Source organism: Acinonyx jubatus, chromosome B4, assembly GCF_027475565.1.
Source record: "Acinonyx jubatus isolate Ajub_Pintada_27869175 chromosome B4, VMU_Ajub_asm_v1.0, whole genome shotgun sequence".
In the NCBI taxonomy this organism is placed as follows: domain Eukaryota; kingdom Metazoa; phylum Chordata; class Mammalia; order Carnivora; family Felidae; genus Acinonyx; species Acinonyx jubatus.
In genome coordinates, this window is record NC_069387.1 from 59,478,718 (window position 1) to 59,502,186 (window position 23,469).

Below are 23,469 nucleotides of genomic sequence, written 5' to 3' on the forward strand. Positions count from 1 at the left end.
CCATCAAACCTGGAACTTTCTAGGGGACCCTATGGACGGAGGGGAAATAATGGGAGAGTATAGCTTCTGTCGAAGTTCCGGTCACCTGACAGGGCATTTTAGTGTGGTTGAGGATGATAATTTAGGAGTTCTGTTGCCAAAGGATAAGTTAATGGGCTTTGAAAAAAATGAGTGAGTTTTCTGGCATTTCCAAGAGCCAGTTGTACTCCGCAAATATCTGAAACTGTCTGGCATGGTGTAAGTGGGATGGGTAAGCGAGGGTAAAGTCCTGCGTCTTTTCCAACCTCAGATTAAGTCATATCTGCAAAAGTGAACATGGTTCTTCATCATTTCTATCTTCTAGTGAGTGAAGGAGGCGGTGGGTTCTGCTGGCCCATCATCTCTGTAGTTTGAGTGTGCTGTGGGGCCCGGAGGTAGGGAAGGCTGATGATTTGGGGCTGGCACAGAGCCAAGGTGTGTGTTCTGACCACTGGGTTTCACTTCCCAGTGAGTTCCTGTCAGCTCCTGTGTAACCCTTGTATCCTTTGTCTTTTTGCTCGGGAGCTCTGTAATGGGAGTCACACGAGATGTTACTAACCTGTTTGTTTCTGTTACAGGTGTAGTGGAGAGAGAAATAGGTCACTGTTCCTTATTCAGAAACTGAACAACTGCAGCTGCCATGGTGATAGGTTCTGTGTTAGACACACATCTCACCTCTTGGAGGGATGTGGCGATTTGGTGATTGCATGTCAAGTCGATGAGCTGCCAGCCAGTTTATCGTATTGCCTGGAAATGGGAGATGGCATAAAACAAACTTGCAAGGTTTCCTCAGATGAGAAAGAAATTAATGTAGCATAGTGACTCTGCCGCACCGGAAGGGCTGAGGTGAGTCTGTCGAACACGTGCACTGTGTCGTCTTGAACTCTCCACTTGGATGGTCTTTCTCAGTGTGGTCCCTGGAGCCTACGGTGATCTCACAGTGCAAGGAGCAGGCAAGGCAAGTTATAATGTAGTCTGTGTCTTCCTCTGGCTTTTCCGTCTTTGTGACATGCCTACACATGTGCACTGGCATTCTGGAAAGTTCAGACGGGGAATCTCCCAACTACGACTTTTTGTTATGACTCACTTCTGCAAAGGATGATTCAAGAAGAGTTTCTTTGCCAAGTAGTGTGGTACTGTGTAGGGAGAAATAACTGATGTTGGAAGAGAAACTTTGAAGAACCAGAATTTAAACAAAGAACAAGATGGAGGAAGCCTCTATCAAGAAAATGGAAAACCAGAGGTGATCTGGAGGGTGTTGCCTGGAGCTTTGGGAAATAAGTCAGGAAGAAGAGAAATGGAGACAGGTCAAACAGAAAACATTGCCTGTTAGGGCTGACTGGAGTCTGAGGACCGAGGCAGCACCAAGGGGCTTGGAAACCCACTCTACAGGGAACTGCCCCACCCATCCACCTGCTTCTGCCTCCATTCACCTGGAGCAGGAAGGTCTGACACCAGTCTGGGGAGGGTGCTATTTGGCTGTTTTGAAGGCAAGACCTCAAAAGTGTGGGGCATCTTGCTTCCTTCTCCAGCTGATGTTGCATAACCTCTCTGAGAGAGAGAACATAGTGGTTAAGGACACAGGCCTTGGAACCACACAGATATCTGCTACTTACTAAGGTGTGACTTGAACTCGGGGCCTAAGAAAACAGGAATGTGGATGAAATTGGTTGTATTTCATGGGATTATCGTGAAGGGTTTAGCAGAGCACAATGAAGTAAGAGCTTAAAACTGTTGTTACGTGCCAGGAGTTGTTACGGGATTTGTAAAATGCTGACACTCGCTGGCCCACTGTCACACTTTGAACCTGAGCTTGGTCTCTGTGGAGAATTAGACACTACCAGGGCTCTGGTGGGTTATTAAAAACAGCTGCAGGTCCTTGCCAAGGGCTCTGGACGTCCATACACTGACCCTCTGGAAAGTTCCTGTATTTAAACCCCTTGATGTTTTCTAGAGACTGCTTCAGCAGGGACATCCACACACATTGACTTGGAATGGGTCTGGGCACTATTTTTAAATCTCCATGGATAATGGGTGCTCGGTTAAATACATGTAAATATTTATTCACCGCCTAAGCATCTTTTGTGTACAAGACGGTGGACCCAGAAGCGGTATACCAGGGCTGCCTGCTGTGTGTTTGGGGTTTGCATGATGTTATCGTGCCTTCCTACAACACTGAGAGAGGAAGGTGATATTACCAGTTTCACAGAGATGAAACTGCTCAAGATCAGAGATAATGCCCAATTTCACTGAATGTAAGACCCATTCCAAATGCAGCAGTGTTGGAATGTGAAAAAAAAATCTTTTTAAGTAATGAAGTAAATAGAAGAACCTAGATGCTCATTCTTGACTAATTTCAAAGCTTATGTTATTTTTTTTTATTTTTTATTTTTTTGTTCCATCACACACAAGAACTTGCTGTCGATCTGGTTGGTGGAAATAAAACAAGCACAGATAGGAGAACAGCTAATGTGTTAGGACTTGAAAGGGCAGCAGTAATAATAGTTGGTGTTTATGGACTACTTATGATGTGGCAGTGCTTTCATAAGAGCATTGGACTCTTCACAGTTATTCTGAGGTGGATACTGTTATATTGTCTTCTTCACCAATAAGACAACTGAGATGGGTACTCTTTTTTAAAGTTTATTTATTTATCTTGAGAGAGAGAGAGAGAGAGAGAGAGAGAGAGAACCAGTGGGGGAGGGGCAGAGGAGGGTGCAGAGGACTCAAAGCAGGCTCCCGTGCTGACAGCAGAGAGCCTGATGTGGGGCTTGAACCCATGAACCGTGAGATCATGACCTGAGCTGAAGTTCAATGACGCTTAACCAACTGGGCCACCCAGGCACACCCCTGGCTGGTATATTTTAAATTCAGATCACCTGCAGATTGCATTTCAAAGGCAGCAACATTTTCCTTCCACATCTTTTGAATAGATAGACCTATTGTCAATGGGAGAATTGAACTGCAGTTGATTTTGGGTCAAGATGCCCTTTTGCTGCGATAATCCTTGACGGTCATTCCCAGAGTGAGTGTCTAGCCGAGCGGTTCTGAACTGCGGTCAGGAACACTGACCCCGTGTATAGGTTGATTGGAGGGACGCCCGGAGCAGAGAAAGACTGTTGGGGTTGCTTTGAGAGATGCCCAGCTGTGGGATGGAACATTGAGGTTGGGACTGAGCCCTCAGATGGGGCTGAGGACGGGGGAGGAAAAATGCATTCGTACTCAGCCCACAGTACCAAGGTGGGATTCTAGTTGTGACTCCAAGTCCCTGTCTCACGGGTAAAAGGCTCTTCTTTCCTCTGGCTGAGGGCTGTCTGGTAACACTGAACTTAATATGCTATGGCATGGCCCTGGTCACTGCCCTAGGTGGGGGGCTGGGGGACATTGAAAATAAAGATGAACTTGGACTTACAGTGATAGGAAGAGAGCAGAACTTTGAGTGGGTGACTGACAAGTCTGTCTGATCTGACAAATACTGCCTCTATCATCACTCAGTCCAGCTGGGTTGGGGAATGTGCTCCTCAGGGCTCTGTGGGAATGCTGTTTTGTAACCTGTTGTGTAGTGTTCTTCTCCAGCCTTTTCTGGCTTCCTGCTCTCTTAGCTGTGCAGAGGATGAAGGCCGTTGGCTTTCCTGCTGGATAACCCATCTGCTTATATGAGCTGACTTGACGGATCAGCCTGCAGAAACCCAAGAGTGCTCAGTAAAGTTTTCTCTCTGTGGATGTCACCAAAATGCTGGAGATGTGTTGGAAAAGTCCCTGGTGCTTGATGAGTTCGCCACAAGGAGCCTTTGTGGTGTGTGGCTAACTCTTTATGGGTAATGGGTTTCCTATGAATTGGTGATTTGTGAGCTGAATAAAAAACAATTCTTGTCTACACAGTTTATCCGTGGTAAGGAAAAGGTCCCTTCAAAAGTACATTGGTCACTTTGGGCCTTATGCTCAGGGACTCAGCGTGCACGACTCCAGAGAGTGCCATTCACATCTTTGACATTGCTGGCCCTCATTTGATTCCCTTAGTAATTCTCTATACCTTTGAGAACATTTTCGGAGAGATCCTCTGTTGGAATAGGGCTGAGATGGAGCTGGCTGTGGCCAAAAATCAAATAATAGCTCCTACTTCTCTTCCCTTCTCCAGTCCTTCAAATTGAACAACTAGAGAGTGCTTTCTGAATTATATGTGTTATTTATTTATTTAAATGTGTATTTATTTATTTTGAGGGGGGAGGGGCAGAGAGAGAGAATCCCAAGCAGGTTTCACACTGTCCGTGCAGAGCCTGACCCGGGGCTCGAACTCAACAACCGAGATCGTGAAAGACCTGAGCTGAAATCAAGAGTCGGGTGCTCAAATGACTGAGCCACCCGGGCGTCCCATGAAGTATGTGTGTTACTTAAAAAACTAATTAAAGAGGCAATTGATAAGCAGCTCTTGCTTGTGCTTCGAATAAACCTGCTGTTCATAGAACTGAACAGGGCACAAGAAGGTGACTTTTGGGAATACCAGTGTTTCAACAAATTTGATCCCAAGAGTATTTAACAGTTCCCATCTGGTTAACTTGTAGACATTAGCTGGCACTCCTGTTAAGACTTCTGTTCCATTCTGGAGCTAACACACAGCCTGGTGTAATCAAGACAACTGTAGTAGAGACGTTTGTGCTGGTAGAGGTAGCTGTCATGCTCTGTTTAACAAAAACGATTTTAAATTGATTATTCCTTCCTTACATATTGCCATTCACCAGATTTCTCAGCCTGGTGAAGCTGTTCATTCTATTTAAAATACTTGCTTTAGGAAAACTGGTATTTTCTTCGGTAAAGAAAGATGTGCATTAGGAGGAAATGATTCGGTACTTCGAAGTGCTCACCACAGAGTTTTTACTCAGCATTTTTTATCAGTAATTGGGAGTGATGGTTGAAACAAAGCTGGAAGAGACCACTGGCAACAGAATTCAGAAAATAATCCTTATGAGATGGTATGGTGAAGTGAAGCTGGTACTATTTTATGTCACAGGGCTATATGTTGTGAATTTATATTTAAAAAAGCAACTAAAGGGGCGCCTGGGTGGCTCAGTCGGTTAAGCAGCTGACTTCAGCTCAGGTCATGATCTCACAGTCCGTGAGTTCGAGCCCTGTGTCAGGCTCTGTGCTGACAGCTCAGGGCCTGGAGCCTGTTTCAGATCCTGTGTCTCCCTCTCTCTAACCCTCCCCCATTCATGCTCTGCCTCTCTCTGTCTCAAAAATAAATAAGTGTTAAAAAAAAAATTAAAAAAAAAAAAGGCAACTAAAGGGGCGTCAGGGTGACTCGGTCAGTTCAGCGTTCGACTCTTGATTTCAGCTCAGGTCATCATCTCATGGTTCATGAGTTCAAGCCCTTCATCGGGCTCCGTGCTATCAGAGCCTGTTTGGGATTCTCTCTCTCTCTCTCTCTCTCTCTCTCTCTCTCTCTCTCTGTCTCTGTCTCTGCCACTCCCCTGTTCATGTGCGCATTCTCTCTCAGAAAGAAATAAACTTTAGAAAAAAAACCGTAAAAATGAAGATGAGTTGGTTTGACGAAGGCGTCTTGGGGGTTGTCACTGAGCACAAATGTGATGCTGTGGCAATGGAGAGTTAAGGAAAGTTAACCTTACCACATTTAGCAGATATAATGTAATCAGTGTCCAGTTTCCTGGAGAGAACATTCCCTTTGTGCTCTGTGTTGGAGATTCTTGTGCTAGACCCCATCCGCTCCATTTTAAGGAATGGTGCCACGTTGGAACGTTGCCAGTTTTGGGGTGGGGAGATACTATGACCAGAGATCTGGAAATTGTGACCTATTAGGAGTGTTTTGAAGAACCGGAATTTGATGTCCTAGGAAGTTAAAGGAGACAGGACTGCTACTATAAAACTTCTGTCAGCTTGCCAAGCAGAAGAGCTTGTATTGTTTGATCCCTGAGGAGAGTCCTCCAGGGAGATGAGGCTGGGGTGAGGTGGGCAAAATGACTCAGGGAAGGCACGCCCTTCCAGTACCCGAGTGAGTATAGTCATTTCAAGGAGGTGGTGGGGGTTCGTTGAGATGCGTCAGAAAACATTTAGACTTTGATAAGGTTCTGTGCTTTTGTAAAATAGCTGGTTCCTTCTGGTTCTTTTAAAAAATTGTTTTATTCAGAGAGATAGGATGGTGGAAGAAAGGCATCCCTTGTCTGTGGCACAGGCCACGGAAAGTAGAACTGCTGGTTTCTGATGAAAGCTGAAAGAGCTCTGGAAATGTGTCTTAACGTGGCTTTTCTCGTTTCTTGTTTTTGCAGATCCTGCCAGGACTATAGATCCCTGATGCCTTTGTTTGGTTTTGTGTTTTGCATGAGTGAGCTACATAAAAGTGATTATTTTATGCAAAAAAAGATTGCTACCGGGTCCACCCTCCCCTCCCGCCCCCCCCCCCCCCCAATGGAAAGTTAAGCCTTGTGTTTCTCTGCTTGGCAGAAATTGTGCTTTTCTGTGGAGGAAATCGTAAATCAGGATTGAAGGCAAAAGATATTTTAACCCAACTCTTTCCCCTTTCTCTAAAGAGTAACGGTCACTTGGCTATGATGCAGCACTGCAAAGACCGAATTAAAACTTTTTACCTGTTGGCAAGCTTGTATTTTCATTGACTCAGATCTTTTTCAGAAATATTATTTGGGAAGGAGGAAGCCCCTATTTTATGTTAATTGTCTTGATCTCTATCTCCTGACCCAAGTGTATTTATTCTTTTAAGCTTTTTGAACACCATTTTACATAAAATTATGAATAACTTAAAAAATAGCCTTATGGTTGAAATAGGCTGTGCATTGAAAAAAAAACTGTCAATGTTAAACTTACATTTAGTGTTTAGAACTTAAATTGTGAAAACTTACGTTGAATTATGAATAGTGAATACAGAATAGTTTGATATTAACTATTAGCCCATTGACTGAAACTGTTCCTTGAGTACATGTATTGCTTTTAGAGTAAAGCATTTTTTGCTCATTTTTTGCTCATCTTGTTGTGGTTCACACTCTGGTTTCTGCTGGAGAAACCAAAGGTCCAGTGTAGGTTTTTTTATTTCCTACATGGCTAACTATAAGGTTTTTTGACCTACAGATGGCTAATATGGACATTCCCATGGCCATCTGGGAGTGACAAAGAGCATATTTGTGTTTTAATAAAACACATAAATACTGAAAGAACTATGAGACTTTAATCGTTAACAGTATTTCCATTCTCTGTCAATGGTAACATTTATTATTACAGACTGAAAAACCAGTTTTGAGATATCACCAAACAGAAGCTATCCTGATGATACCCAGAACATTGGTTTAAGACTAGCTGTTGTGGGCTTAGCTTGCATTATAAGTTACACAGATTTTGTGAAAGATTTGTATGAGGTTAGGTTTAAAGGAGTTAGGAATTCAAAATGGAATCTCCTGTTGATTATTTCTTTCTCCCAAGATTTGAATATTGTCCACATTAGAATTATCATTTACCGAAGGAACAGGAAACTTTCATTCTGTCTAGATTTGTCTTGCTTTGGAACAGTTTTCTTTCTGTATGGTACTTTTAGACAAACACAGCCCTGACATCCAACGTTGACCAGAAGAGAGCAAGTTGGAAGAATGACTTACAGAATTACTGATAAATCATCTAACCTCTCTGCTTCAGATTTCAAACTGGTTACTTCTTGGAATTGTTGGATTGTTGGAAGCTAATAAATTAATCTGTGTAGGCCTGCATTTCTAAGCGAAGTGATTATTTTACATTTGCTCTCGCATATGTATTTGGAGGGAAGGGGATGAAAGAGGAGTTAAGAGTCTTAAAATCGCCAAGGTCCCTTTTAGGCAACTTCTCCCCTCCCCCAAAACTCAGCTTTGTCCAGTTGTTTACTGACTTGGCCAAGTAGCTTGGATTTTGTTTAATCTCAGAATCTGAAATTGCATCAAGTCATGTTATTTGATAATCCTCCATGACTGGCTTCATAGGTATTTTAGGAAAAAGAAAAAGGAGTCTGCTTTAGAAATCTCATAGCTTGAGTTATTTTTGAATTCATGAAGGAAAATGTTTTCTTCTCTTGCTGAGCGTTTTTGTGTCAAACTAAAGTTTTGAGGAGTAACATCATGGTATTAATACTTTTGTACAAGGAACAGGAATAATCTGAAAAATTAAAATGTGAAGGTGGTTACCAAGTACTTAAAACCATCTGTAGAATGATACTTGATAGAGATTTTTACATGGGTATATTTGTTACGTAAAAGAGCTCTTTTTTTTGAATATTAGCTTCTATACTCATGTTATTTTTTACTGTTAGGTCAGTTCACAAAAGATTTCCAACACTGTAGACATATTACATTTTATCTAAGTGTTAAATGCCACCCCCCATAGTTGTTTTTTTTTTTTAATGAACAATGAGTGGTACAGATTTATTGGGGACAAACCTGGAATTACTGGAATGTGAACTGCCTTCTTAAATTTCTAAGTGCTCAGGAAAGTTCTCTCTCCCCTACAGATTTCCAAATAGATTCCCAAATTTTGTTTGTTTTCTTATAATCTTGTGAGCTGGGAATTACTCAGTTATTTAAGGGATCCCATTTTATTTGAAGCTCTATTTCTTTATTTCTTGGAGTCAGTTTTTTGAGTCAACAAGGCCTTACCATGCTCTGTATGACTTTGGGTATTCGTGTACAATTTATACATTCATGGGATTTTTGTAATGCAGTGGGTATGTTTGAGTGGAAGTTGGCTCTTGAAATATTTTGGAATAAGATTATTAGGCATTTGATATTTTACAAATGCTTGATTAGCATGCTTACATACTCTGTGTCTTGTAGATTTGTCTTTTCTCTAGATGCTTTCCTGGTGTTTTCAGTATTATTTGGTGTTTAGAACCACTAACTGATTTTATTTATTAAAAAAATTTTTTTTTAAGTTTATTCATTTTTGAGAGAGAGAGAGAGAGCTCATGCGAGCCAGTGTGAGTAGGGGAGGGGTTGAGAGAAGGAGACACAGAATCCGAAGCAGTCTCCAGGCTCTGAGCTGTTAGCACAGAGCATGATGTGAGGCTCCAACCCACAAACAGCAAGATCATGACCTGAGCCAAGGTTGGCAGCTTAATGACTGAGCCACCTGGGTGCCCCACACTAACTGATTTTAAATGAACAGGGCTACTTCTAGTAATCAGATCATACAACCAAGAATTGGGAGTGCTTGTTTTCATTTTCTGTCTCCTTTCCAGAATGGGAGCAGTATAGAAAAGTGGGCATATGTGTAATTATATGGAGTATCACATGTTACGTATCAAACATACTATCTTATATAGGGCAAGAACTGTCTTACTCAATTTTTGAATGTGGTTGGGGAAAAACATTTGAGTATATACTCCTCCCCTTCCTCCCACAAAAAACACACAAATACAAAACTGCTGCTTAGACTTGAGTAAGACCTATAAATTGTATATGTGTTTCATCTTCTGCAAAATATAAGTGTAAAGGAGCATGTATAATGTACACCGTGTGGCCTCACAGTTAGGAAGCTGTGTTATTGTAAAATCTTATTAGCATCACCAGAGGTAATAAAGTTAAGCTTATTAATTTAAACTTGCCATTAACCTATTTTGCTGGTTATAACTCAGCCATAATGATGATTTTTAAGCATCTACACGTATGTATGAAATTGTTATTGGTGCTAAATATTAATAACAGTTTGTGTTAGTTTTTTTTTTTTTTTAATTAAAAACACTTTTTCAGCGATAAGGTTTTCTCATGATTCCTGAGGTTTGAGGAATGTGATGGTTCAAGGGGGAAAAAAAAAGCCAACCCAATAACACAGTACCAGAACTCTCTGTTATTTTTAAATTGGATCATAGGGATACCTGTGGTATTTGAAACCTAATTATAGTTATACCTCGCAGCATGATTATAAGCTCCTTTCCTTCCAGACATGAAAATTAAATGGTGAAATTTCTCTGCACACATACAGCACCAGTGTGGTACAAACCCTGCTATTTCCCTACACGAGAAAGAAATGTAATTGGGCCAAGTTGACATTCTCTAGAGCAGACACATAGACCAGGAGATGGTAAAGTTGTTTATTCGTCCTCCTCAGAAAACAAAGCACTAAAATCGCCATTTAAACTAGAATGTCGGATGACAGTGACTGAGGCTTTCTGTAGTGATAGAATAAAGTCTGTGTAATATTCTTTATCTGCCAAGAGAATCTGTGTTGACATGATAGGTATGTATTATACGTGGAAATTTCTGTGTATTTGAGTGTTTTCAAATTTTGTAGTCAGAAGTTTGTTCTTGTGTAAAATGATGTTATTGTTTTTGTTAGTCTTGGAAAATCCGAGGTTTTTCCCTCGGTTTTCGTTATCCTGCATTTTCAGTTCAAACTATTGGCTGTTTTTTAAATCTTGTCTGAAAAACTTGAGAGGAGGAATGGAAAGATTTGCCTCAGAGATGAGTTCACAAAACCTTAAGGATGAATTGAACGCAAAGTGAGTCTGTTTGTCTTGCTGGTTTGGATTTGGTGTTTGTTGCCAAATGGATTCTGTCAGTCTGGGTTTTTGGTATTAAGTTAGATTAGCCTGGTATCATCCTTGAGAGCAGCTTGCAGAGAGTAGATGAAAGGAAACAGCCCAGGTTAACACATGGTCTGTGCCCAATGCATGCTCTCAATTACTCCTAACATATTAGCTGTTCCTTAAAGCAGATCTGGTTGGAACATGGTTGGAGGTAATACTGACAGATACCATTCTGCGGGAGGCGGTGGGGGGGGGGGTGTGCTCTTATGAGCTGAGTACTGTGTGAGGGTTTGACTTACCTGTAGACAGTCAGATGAGGCGGGCATTAGTACCTCAGTATGAAGCTAAGTGTACTGAGGTAGATAGTCGTCAGGCAACTTGAATGGGCACGGAATCAGTAACCAAATCCAGCCCTCCTGGTCCAGAGCTGGAGAACCTAACCATTCTGTCCCACGAGAGCCACTGTGAGGTTCACTTTGGAGCCCTTAAAAACTAACTTGAGATCCTATGCACCAAAACTTTTCTTTGAAAATAATAAGTACAACTGGAAAACGGGTCTGTAAATAATCATCTCATCGTAGGGAGGTAATTATTACTAGATTTGGTGTTTTGAACTTCAGTTCTTTATTTGTGGAAAAATGGTGCCATTTTTCTTTTGTGCAGAACTCTGATGAGGTTTCGTCTTCCTCAGTAGGAAATCCCATCCAAAGTCTTCACAGTGACACAAAATTCCTGCATCTTCTCCCACCCCCACCTTCCCTAACTTCCTGACCTCTCCTCCAGCTCCTCCCCTCCTCCTTTATTTTGTTGCAGCCACAATGGCCTCCTTTCTTTTCCTCTAATTCTGCTAGCTACTCCTGCCCCAGGGCATTTGCAATTTCTGTTCCTTCTGCCTGTAGAATTGAATGGCTCACTCGTTTTCTTCAAGACTGTGTTCTGCTGGCACTACATCAATGCAGCTTTCCTTGACCAGCTTATATAAAATAACATCCCTCCTTTCTGAGCTCCCTCTTCCCTCACTCTGCTTTCTTCTCTGCATGGAATTATCACTATCTCTTATATTTTCACTTGTTTATTTATTTGCTGTTTCTAGGCAGGGACTTGGCTTTGTTTATTGCTTTATGCCTAGCAACTAACAACTGTCTGATACTTAGGAGATGCTGCATAACTATTTGTTGAATAAAAAGTAAGTGGAAGTGAGTGTGTGTGTGAACATATATACATGCCTGTGCACAGACACATGCACAGTCATATACACGGTATTTTGCGGCCTCCTTAGCGTTAGGACTAGTATCCCATTATATGGCTATTTGTAATTTTTTAAATTTTGAATAAGTTTTAAATTAATTTTTTAATGTTTATTTCTGAGAGAGAGAGAGGGAGAGAGAGAGAGCATGAGTGGGAAAGGGGCAGAGAGAGTGGGAGAGAGAGAATATCAAGCAGGCTCCACGCCATCAGCACAGAGCCTGATGTGGGGCTCGATCTCACGAACAGAAAGATCACGACCTGAGCCCAAATCAAGAGTCAGATGCTTAACCGACTGAGCCAACCAGGGGCCCCTAAATTAATTTCTTTAAAAAAAAATTTTTTTTAAAACATTTATTCTTGAGAAACAGCAAGGAGGGGAGGGTCAGAGAGAGAGGGAGACACAGAATCTAAAGCAGGCTTCAGGCTCCGAGCTGTCAGCACAGAGCCCGATGCAGGGCTCGAACCCATGGACTGCGAGATCATGACCTGAGCTGAAGTCAGATGCTTACCTGACTGAGCCACCCAGGTGGCCCCCCTAAATTAATTCTTAATCCTCAGTTTGTCCTTTAAGTGGTAGCTGGGCTTGATTTTATTTTGTCCTCCATCTTTAACTTATAGAGCCACTTAGTTACTAAGTCCTGTTAAGTATCAGTATCCTTACTAAGCCACTCCTTTTTTATTTTTGTTTATTTTTAATGTTTATTCATTTTTTTGAGAGCAAGACAGAGCATGAATGGGGGAGGGGCAGAGAGAGACAGAGACACAGAATCTGAAGCAGGCTCCAGGCTCTGAGCGGTCAGCAAAGAACCCCATGTGGGGCTCGAACTCCGGACCATGAGATCGTGACCTGAACCGACGTCAGACGTTCAGCCAACTGAGCCATCCATGCGCCCTGCAGCCACTCCTTTTTTAAAGTCACAATTGTGCCATGCTTTCTGAAACATCAAAGGAAATGAGCTTTTTTAGATAGCTGAAACCAGATTTCATTCTGATTCTACTTCCAGCTCTTGTGTTCTCACTTAACTTCTAAGCCATAGTTTTGTTGATTACAAAGGTGTTTATAATAATATTTATTCAGAGTTATTTGTAGGTTTCATCAAAATAATTCATGTAAAACCAGTGCCAGTTCATTATCATACTCTGAAAAATCCAGGTAGATTGGAATCCTTGGGTCATTATTTTTTCCACTTCAGAGTATAAACGAACTTGGTAGGCGTCATTCTAAAGACGCCCTCCTAGGATGCCCTGCCTGTCTCCTGGTTGTTCAAGCAAACACTAATCTGGGTATTGCTGTGTAGGAGCTTTGCAGATGGAGTGAAGATCAGTAGTCAGCTGACCTTAAGATAGGGAGGGTAGCCTTAATTATCCAGGTGAACCCAAGGTAAGTAATTAATAAGCCTTGAAAAGCTGAAGATTCAGTCAGAGAGATGGGGCAGAGAGGGAGGCAGTGGAGGGAGGGGGACCCACGGGGAGGAACATGAAGGGGGCTCACTTGCTATTGCCGACTTTGAAGGAGGCTGCAAGCCAAGTGGCCAACCCCCAGCCCACAGCCCACAGCCCACAGCCAACAAGGAAAAGGGGATCTCAGTCTTACAGCCACATGGGATTAATGCTGCCAACAATCTGAATGAGCTCATCTCCAGAGATTCCAGAAAGGAACACAGCCCTGCCACCACATTGATTTCTGCCTGTGAAGCTTAGAGCGGGGACCCAGCTGGGCCATAGACTGCTGACCCACAGAAACCGTGAGATAACAAACAAATGGTATTTAGGCAGCTAAATCTGTGGTCATTTGTTGTGGCAGCAACAGAAAACTAATCCAGGGAGTGTGGGAGAGAAGACCAACATCTGAAGAGCGTTGGGGCATAGCTGCTGGAAAAGACATTTACCAACCTTCATCCGATTCTGAATGAATGTTGCCTTGTAGGGCATTCTGCTTTTCAGGGGTTTATCTGCCGGCCAGACTGGGAAACTTCCATGGAATCAGTGAACGCATCCTTTCCCTTGATCAGCACTGGAGATAGAGGGACACTGATACATTCTAGTAGTCTAACTCTGCCTTGTCAGCCTTTTCATCTCTGCTGCACGTCCTCGTGACAAATGTACTGCATGTTCTTGGATTAAAGTTTATCTTCTACACTTGATGCCCACCTTTTCAGGAAGGAAGTTTGGCTTCTGGCTAAAATTTAGAAAGTGGACTTAGGAAGATTCCTGGAGATCTTTTGGAATTCCTGTGTTCAAGAATACCACCCCCCCTTTATTTTTTCTTTTAAGATTTTATTTTTGAGTGATATCTGCATGGGGCTCGAACTTACAACCTTGAGGTCAAGAGTTGTGTATACTCACTCTACAGTCTGAGCCAACTAGGTGCCCCAAAGAATACTTTTATTAGATGTCTTTCTTGCCATGCCTGTCACCTTTCTTTGTCCACCCCCAATATTTTCAGTCACTTCATGGAAGTTGAATTTGGGTCTATAAGAAGAGAAAGAAACTTGCATGTTATGGGTGGCTAGGCCATTCTTGCCTCCCTCACCAGCTCTGGGACTCTTGCACTCCTCTGCACACAGGATTCCCATTCATCCTTTGTATAATCGTGCATTCGTTCACTGGGCCAGTCCTTGGATATTCAAGTGTGCACCTACCATATCTTTGTCTTTTTAATAACATACACGCAGGATGTTGTTACAGATGCCAGCTTCATCTATGCAATATGGATTTCTGTTAGCTTTATTTTAATTCTTAAAATTCTTTTTTTTTAATATATTATTCATTTTTTAATTTACGTCCAAGTTAGCTTATAGTGCAACAGTGATTTCAGGAGTAGATTTCTTAATGCCCCTTGCCCATTTAACCATCCCCCCTCCTTCAACCCCTCCAGCAACCCTCTGTTTGTTCTCCATATTTAAGAGTCTCTTATGTTTTGTCCCCCTTCCTGTTTATATATTATTTTTGCTTCCCTTCCCTTATGCTCATCTGTTTTGTATCTTAAAGTCCTCATATGAATGAAGTCACATGATATTTGTCTTTCTCTGACTAATTGCGCTTAACATAATACCCTCCAGTTCCATCCACGTAGCTGCAAATGGCAAGATTTCATTCTTTTTGATTGCTGAGTAATACTCCATTGTATATATCTACCACATCTTTATCCATTCATCCCTCGATGGACATTTGGGCTCTTTCCATACTTTGGCTATTGTTGATAGTGCTGCTATAAACATGGGGGTGCATGTGTCCCTTTGAAACAGCACACCTGTATCCCTTGGATAAATGCCTAGTAGTGCATTGCTGGGTCGTAGGGTAGTTCTATTTTTAGTTTTTTGAGGAACCTTCATACTGTTTTCCAGAGTGGCTGCACCAGCTTGCACTGCCACCAAAAATGCAAAAGAGATCCTCTTTCTCTGCGTCCTCGCCAACATCTGTTGTTGCCTGAGTTATTAACGTTAGCCATTCTGACAAGTGTAAGGTGGTATCTCATTGTGGTTTTGATTTGTATTTCCCTGATGACGAGTGATGTTGAGCACTTAAAATTTTCTTTTTTAAGTTTGTTTATTTTGAGAGAGAGAGAAGGAGAGAGCACAAGTGGGGTAGGGGCAGAGAGAGAGGGGGAGGACATCCGAAGCAGGCTCCACACCATCAGCACGCAGCTGGACGTGAGGCTCGAACTTAATAACAAAGAGTGACATCATGACCTGAGCTGAAACTGAGAGTTGGGCACTTAACTGACTGAGCCACCCAGGCACCCCAATTCTTAAAACTCTTAAGTCATCAACGCAGTCTGTCTTCATTGTGAAATTCACATAGTAATATAGTATTAAAAAATGAAAGCCTTCTCTTTTCTGTCACTCCTTTCTCATTTCTAATGGTCTGTAATTAACAGAAATGGTTTGAATATCCTCCCAGACATGACAATGGCCAAACACACATACGTATATCCAGAAATTTTGGTTGTTTATAAAAATGCTTTCATATTGGTATTTTGTTTAGCAGCGTCCTCTTTTCCCTCTCTCATTTTTGTAATGACTACATAGTGTTCCATTGGGTGGGTGTACTCTGTTTATTTACATTTAAATGGTGTCTAGTTACTCATTACCTCTACAATGTTGCAGTGAGCATCTAGGCACATAGATGGAGTTGCTAGGCAACAGGTATGTGTGTATTTTAAATGTTGATAGATGCTGCTAAACTGTCATTCAATAAAGGGTATTGTTTTACACTCCCTCCCGTGATTTAGTGGGTCCTCTGAAGGACACCCAGGAAACTCTTACCAGTAGTTGGTTCCAAGGAGGGGAACTGGGTGTCTGGTGCATAGGGGAGGGAAGGAGACTCAATTTTGAGAAGAGGTCCTTTGTACCTTCTAGATTTTGTGTCATGGGCTTGCATTATCTGTCAGAGAAGAACAACTGCAGCAACACTGTTAGACTTCCTGTTTTCCCACGCCTTTGCAAATATTGTGCGGTAGGCTTTCAAGCCCATGAAAGAAAGGGTTGTGCTGTTTTGTTTTGTTTTTTTTAATTTTTTAATGTTTATTTTTTGAGAGGGAGAGAGACAGAGTGTGAGTGGAGGAGGGGCAGAGAGAGAAGGAGACACAGAATCTGAAGCAGGCTCCAGGCTCTGAGCTGTCAGCACAGAGCCTGATGTGGGGCTCGAACCCAGGAACTGCGAGATCATGACCTGAGCCGAAGTAGGGTGCTTAACCCACTGAGCCACCCAGGTGCCCCAGAAAGGGTCTTGTTTTGATTTCCATTTCTTTGATTATTAGAAAGGTTGCTTTAGCTTCATTTTATTAAAGTTTAAAAATTTTTTTTTTTAATTTGCAAATGCATTCTCACTGTAAAAATAAGTAACTGGCATTGAAGGCGGAGGCTTAAGGTCCTCCACTGTGCTCTGTCATGGCACCTCCACCCATTACTGTTCTCTGCCCAGAGCTGCCAGACTACTGGTCTGGGTGTAACCTTCTAGAATTATTCTCTGCATTTAACATTTTGGGGTGTGTGTGTGTGTTTCTTTTAAACATAAAGGGACTTAAGGAATATACAGACCCTAAAGGTTCAGGCACTGGGCAGGTCACAAACACTGGGTTTCTTCCCTTTTTACATGCATTTGCTGTGTGAGACATTGTGAATTTGTTAAATGTTGAACTTCTGATATCCTTCCTTCTTTAAAACTCAATGTATACAATCCTCTGTATTCAAGGACAAAGAATGACTGTATTACTTTTAAATGTTTATTTTGAGCGAAAGTGAGGGAGGGGCAGAGAGAGAGGGGGAGAGAGAATTCCAAGCAGGCTCCGCACTGTCAGTGCAGAGCCCGACATGGGGTTCCATGTCACAAACAGTGAGATCATGACCTGAGCCCAAATCAAGAGTCAGACGTTTAACCGACTAAGCCACTCAGGCACCCCAGAATGAGTGTACTTTTTATCTTCAAAATCGTACCTGCGGATATTGGAAGGGAAGTCAAGTGTGTAGTTTAAAAATTGTCGTCTTTAACATTGATATGGCTCATTTCACAAAAATATAATTCTCTGAACTTACTTCATTATGATTTATGACGTCTGGTCATGTTTTACTGGTTTTGTTTTTGTTTTTTTCCTTTCCATAAGTGGAAATCTATTCCATGTAATTTCTAGGAGTTGAACGGCAGGGAGGTGAAGATCCACTAAAGGTAAATTTTTGCAAGGCTAACTTTTCCCTTTTGCACTATTTATACTTGCTTTTACTTTCCTTCCCAAGTCTCTCAGTTCTTGCACTTGGCCTCTGATGTCTGTCTGCCCTCTAATGTTTTTATACAGATGATACTTCCAAGTTCCTGCCAGAAAAATTCTGGGAAAACCCTTACCTTACCTTCCAGGTCTCTCTTTGCTCCTATGATATGTCTTTGTTCTCCCAGGCCACCAGCACCATCGGACCTCCCTTTCCCCCACCCAAGGGCAGGTCCTAGACAGTCTCCTCACCGAGGTCTCCCCAGCACCCCAGACTTAGTCTTCCTGCCTAATACCAGGACTGCCCCGTGACCTCTGCTTCCAGGCTGTAGGGCACTGCCAGGCAAAGTGACGAATCACTGCTCCCTTTCATCAGACTAATAGATAACAATTCATCTCCTGTGGACTTCCTAACCCATTTCCTTCCATGACTATTACAATATTTTTTCACAGTTTTCAAGTCTCAGTCTGTACTCCCCGACTGACTTTGTAAGGATGACATCATCGCCTTCTTTTGTTGAAAAGATGTGGGTCAGGGGTCACAAAGCCGTTGCCTAGAGGAGCCATTGAAATGACTAAAATGGATGTGGTGGCAGACTGGGACCGTGGTGAACCGCAGGGTGCCAGCCACGCCTCAGGTGTGGGTAGCAGCAATTGTTGGCCTATGGAAGCTGGGGCCCAGTTGGCCCATGTTCTGTGTTCTCTAGAAGAATCAGATCTCTGATTTTTTAGCTGAAATCTCTGCAAGTCTCAGTCACAGTGTTTGAAACTCTCTATAGGCTGACAAAACAAATATGACAGCTAGTCATCGTGGTTTTCAAGCTCCGCTTTCCTTCCCTCCCTCCCCCCCCCCCCCAATGTATTTCGTATTTCAGTATTTTCACTGGCAACCATTTATTGTCTCCGGGGCCACTCATTTTCTTTCTTGCCTCAGGGGGAGGGGCAGAGAGAGGGGGAGAGAGAATCCCAAGCAGGTGTTCAGTTGTTTCCTCTCCACTCCCTTTTATTTGCATTAAAATATTCAGAATGTCCTTTCCTAAAAAACTTAACACAGTAGGTGCTCCTTATCCACAGGGTATGTATTCCAAGACCTCAAGTAGTTGCCTGAAACCACAGATAGTACTGAACCCTGTATATGCTATTTTTTCCCCTGTATGTACATACTTATGGTTAAAGTTTAACTTATAAATTAGGCACGGTGAGAGATTAATTACGACCACTGATAATAAAATAGGACAATTATGACAATATGTTGTAATAAGTTAAATGAATGTGGTCTCATAATTCTTCCCGTGCTGTACCCCCCTTCTTGTGAGGATGTGAGATGATAAAATGCCTGTGTGGTGACATGAAGTGAGGAGAGGTATCCTATGCGTATTACTTCTCCAAGACTCTCTCACTGGCCATCTCTGCACACTTTTGCTGTTGGTTATGGTGGCCTGCTGTGTGTGTTCTGCTGGGACATCAAAGTCAGCATATTCCAATGGGATTCATTGTGTCACTGCTTTCCAATCCCAGCTCTTTGAACTGACTTACAATTTCATTAACGGTGCCACTATTTTTTCAGACATTTAGGTTCAAAGCTTTGGAGCTGACTTTGAGTTCTTTTTCAGGTCTGTCATTTGAGTCACCAAGTCCTATTTTCTCTGTCCAAAGTATAGCTGGTGTTTGTAGCTTGCTTTCTTCTTGACTTGACTCAGAGGTGCCTGACTTCTGGGTTAGGATACAGATGGCCGTCTCCCTTCACCTCTGTGCATCTGTATTAATTTATATGAAACACAGCTCTAACTGTGCCAGTCACTGGTTCAGAAAACCTCAAAACCTCTTGGTTACTTATCCGTCCAGCTTCCTCACCACTGCTCATTGAGAGCTTTTAGGATCCAGTCCCATTGAGTCCTCTTAGCCTCCTTTCTCATTGCCTTTCACACATCCTACACTCCAGCCAGAGCTACTGCTGTTCCCTGAATGCCCCCACCCTTCAGCCCCCCTGCTCCTGTTTCCTTTGTCTGAAATTCTCTTTTTGCTTCTCCCAATTCTTCCTCTGGCATATTGAAGTCCTACACATTGTCCGGTCTTTCATCATACCTGTTACCTCCTTAAAAGGCTCCCCTTATCTACCCTCATTTATTTTTCCCACCTGATTTTTCCCCTTGCATTTCATTTGACTGTCTCATGTGACACTTATCATTGTATTATGTTCTATTACATTATAGATCATTAGTAAACCCCTCCTCTCTCCTACTGGACTTTTTTTCCCAGAGACTGTGCCCTGTTATTAATTTTTAACCCCCCATAGCATGTGACCCAGTAGTAGGCTCTGAATACATACTTTAAATGAAAACTTTCAGGTTCTTAATAATTAAAACATGAAACCATTGGATTTTCCCCTTTTAAAACCCAACAGATTAGGATTCATGAAGTTGCTTGTGCTAAATGCCATGTTTGGCACATGGTAGTCTAAGGAAAAAAAATCTGTCTCTCACTTGAATGCGTTTTAAATAGCCAAGAAGATTAGTTCTGTGACTGTTCAAAGACAGCTGATTCTCCTGCTGTTTGCAAAATATGGATGATGTATTATCCCACAGCAGGGGTAGTTTTTCTTCTGAAGTACCATTATAGACAGAAATTGGCAGGAACTCATGTGAGGCAAAAAGTCTTTAGGATAACACTCAATTTAGAGTCATCCCTTAGTGGGGGAAGAAAAGAGGTGGTACCTCAAAGTTGAGCTTTAGTTTTGAGAGGGAGATTTTCACTTTTAATTAGGGACAGTAACTTAAAAACAATCACGATGACAGCTTTTTGGGGGGAGCTTGCTGAGTGCCAAGCTCCTTCTCTGAATTAGCTTGCTGTATTTTTACACAGTAGGTGTGGAGTATGTTATGTGCATTTTATGGATAAGGGCCCTGAAGCACAGAGAAGTTAAGGAAGTGTGTTTTAGACCACACAGCTGGAGAGTGGTGGGGCTGGGAACCACCCTAACCTGATTGTTCTAGAGCCCACCCTGACCTCTTTATACTATTAGGGGGAGTTGGAAGGGGAAGGTCTGGAACATTTGTTACCTGTGCCTGTTCCTATGACCTAAATATGACTTTAGAAGTCCAGGGCCCAGCTTCTGTTTCTGCCCCAAAGATAATTTTATAGCATCCTTAAATAGTGTCTCTCAGGTTGTTTTCCATATTACTTAATGTCAGTAGAATAGAAAAGCATGCTGGTTTTGTTCACTGCACCGTGGGGTATCTATATCAACAAGAATTTCACCACCTGAATTTTAAAGGTGAACTAAAATTGTTAAATTGTACTGCCAATGCAGCCAGACTGTGGGATACTCTGCAGGACAAATCCAGTTTCTTCAACCTAGCAATCTTCAAGGAGAAAGAAAAGAGATGAAGGGGGAAACCTGTAGATTAAAAAATTCTTAACAGACCTATCAGTCAACCATAGTGGTAAACCCTGATGAGATCCTAATGCAAACAAACAAGTGGTTTTTTAAAATATGACTATTAGGGGTGACAGCGTGGCTCAGTTGGTTAAGTGTCTGACTCTTGATCTCAGCTCAGGTCATGATCTCATGCTTCATGAGTTTGAGCCCCATGTTCGGCTCTGTGCTGGCAGCATGGAGCCTGCTTGGGATTCTCTCTTTCTCTCTCTCTGCCCTGCCCCCGCTCACATATGCACACGTGCACACTATCTCTGTCTCTCCAAATAAATTAAAAAAAAATAAATAAAACATGACTTTCAAAGGGCCATTGGAAATGTGATCATTGACTGGAAATGTGATGGTATTGAAATAGAAATTCCTTTTCCTAACATTAAGAATTAATTACTAATTTTAGGATAATAGTCTTAAACTTATGTTATCTTTTAGAGACATATACTGAAATATTTGTGGAAGAAATGATACAGGTTCTGGGACTTGCCTCGAGGTAATATGGGAGGTATGGGTGGGAGAGAACATAGATGAAACAGTATTGACCATGAGGAGTGATTGTTGAAGCTGGTAAAGGGTGCATGGCATTCATTGTATTAATCCACTTATGTTTGTAGATCTTTAAAATTGTCCATAATAAAAACTTGTGGAAAAAAAGAGCTGGTAAATTCAACGTGTGGTACTATTTTTAAGTCAGAGAGGGTTGATTAGCCTCCCTGAGGTTTTATCCTCGTCAGGACACTAAGACCTAAGATAAAGTTTATATCCTTTTATCATTATGGAGAAATTCTACATTATAAAAAATTTGAAGGGCAATGGAAATGTAGTAAAGTTTGCTTTCAGTTGAGATTTTATTTCCCCTTATGAGAAGACATTGAATGTATCCATAGTTGCCTCAAAAAGCCAAAGTCGATCTTTATATCACGACAAAGGAGGGCTGGTAGGGTCCTGATGGGAAAGAGGAATCATCAGTGTTGGCCAGGCAGTTAATCAAATGTAGCAAGAGTAGCATCACAAGTTATTTTTTCGTGTTTTCTGGGTCCTAAGGAGGTTTTATTCTTAATCCCATTAGGCACTTTTATATTCTTTTTACTTGTTGACTATTTAAAATCAAGGTTTATAGGGAAAATGTACTTTTTCTTATAATGACATGGTATGTTGTATATGACAGCTTAATTGTAACTTGATTATGTTTATTCACTTATTCCTGTAGAACGTAAGGCTGCCAATACTATGTGTTTCTTTGCCAAGCTCATCTCTTTCAACCTCTTAAATGTGTTAAGTGTTCCAGAGCTTCTGGAAACTTACCTTGTCAGTGACCACTTCTAAACAGATGAAGCTCCCCCATGAATGAGCCCAGGCTCTTTCCTGAACTTTCCAGCCCCGTTTTTCCAATTACCTCGGATGCATTCACCCCATGGTTCCAGGGCATTGTGATCTCAATGCGATCAGAGTTTAATTATCATTGCTCCCCTTCCCCCCCATCCCAACACATACAACTGATTTTATATTCTCTTCTGAATTCCCTGTCACCACAAGTCAGAAACCATAGAGTCATCATCCATTGACTTCTGTTCCTTCACGACTGATGAGTGTCCTAAATGCTTTTCTCAGCTTTCCTCTCCCTGTCACTGCCAAGCTCAGGCCTTCAGGAACCAGTAGCTGCACCCCTGCGGCAAATTCATCCTCTGATGTTGCCTTCAGAAAGAGCTTTTTGAAGTGCAAATTTGATTGTTTTCTCCTGCTTTAAAACCTTCTGCAGTATCTCTAAACTTTTGAGCCAGGGTACTGCTGTCATTAAATTTGTGAGCCTCTCCTCCAGTACATGTACTTACTATATAATTAACATATACATTATCACACTAACATATTAGATATTGTAAACACAAAAGTAGGAATTCAAAGGACATAAAACTATGTTCGAAAAATAGTTTTATCTTCATTAATGTTCAGTGTTCTAATTTTTGGCATTTTTTTTTCTGAGTGATAATTTTAGTGAGAATAATATGATTGCATTTGCTGCCTTAGTTTTAAAAATCTATTTCCACTTTGTGATACACTAATTACGCTGTTTCTAAGTTCAGTTTATTCATATACTTATTTTTTCAGTTGTCATCATTGAAAAAGTTAGTTTATCTTAAGTACATGCGGATCCAAATGGGAGACATGCATTGTTCACTGCTTGTTCATTTTTACCCATCAGCTGCACAAAGGTTTGGTTGAAATCAGCCAGTAAATTGTAACCTAGTGCAGTATTCAGAGTGGTTAAGAACAGACCTTCTAGGGTTCAGTTATGTAGATTAGAATCCTGTCTTGTTTATTTACCAGATTGGAATTTGTATAATCTGTGTCTCAGTCTCTGTATCTCTGAAATAAGATTATTGTAATAATTATAGTCTCTGCATCAGGGATAGTGTTAAAGACTGAGCGATTAACACACATCGAGCCCTGAGAACAGTGCCTGACCCAATAAACAGTAAGCCCTCAATACATGGCAACTATTATTTGCCCTTTTAAGAAAGAACTTCAATCATTTCTTTATGAAAGAATGGGAACATGCTGCGT

The 23,469-nt window shown here is 41.6% G+C and overlaps 1 protein-coding gene and 1 long non-coding RNA gene across 17 annotated transcripts in view; one reads left to right on the forward strand and one right to left on the reverse strand.

Annotated features, from left to right (window-relative positions):
* PPFIBP1 (PPFIA binding protein 1) overlaps window positions 1-23,469 on the forward strand; it is a 171,675-nt gene that overhangs the window by 21,986 nt on the left and 126,220 nt on the right. The window lies entirely within an intron of this gene.
* Window positions 12,213-22,534, reverse strand: LOC128316375 (uncharacterized). Of its 2 annotated transcripts, XR_008300192.1 has the most exons (5): window positions 22,213-22,534; window positions 19,014-19,234; window positions 14,120-14,245; window positions 13,667-13,952; window positions 12,213-12,708 (listed from the first exon to the last, which is right to left on the reverse strand). It is a non-coding gene; the product is annotated as an uncharacterized LOC128316375 (long non-coding RNA). The 2 variants fall into 2 exon arrangements; XR_008300193.1 differs by lacking the exon at window positions 19,014-19,234.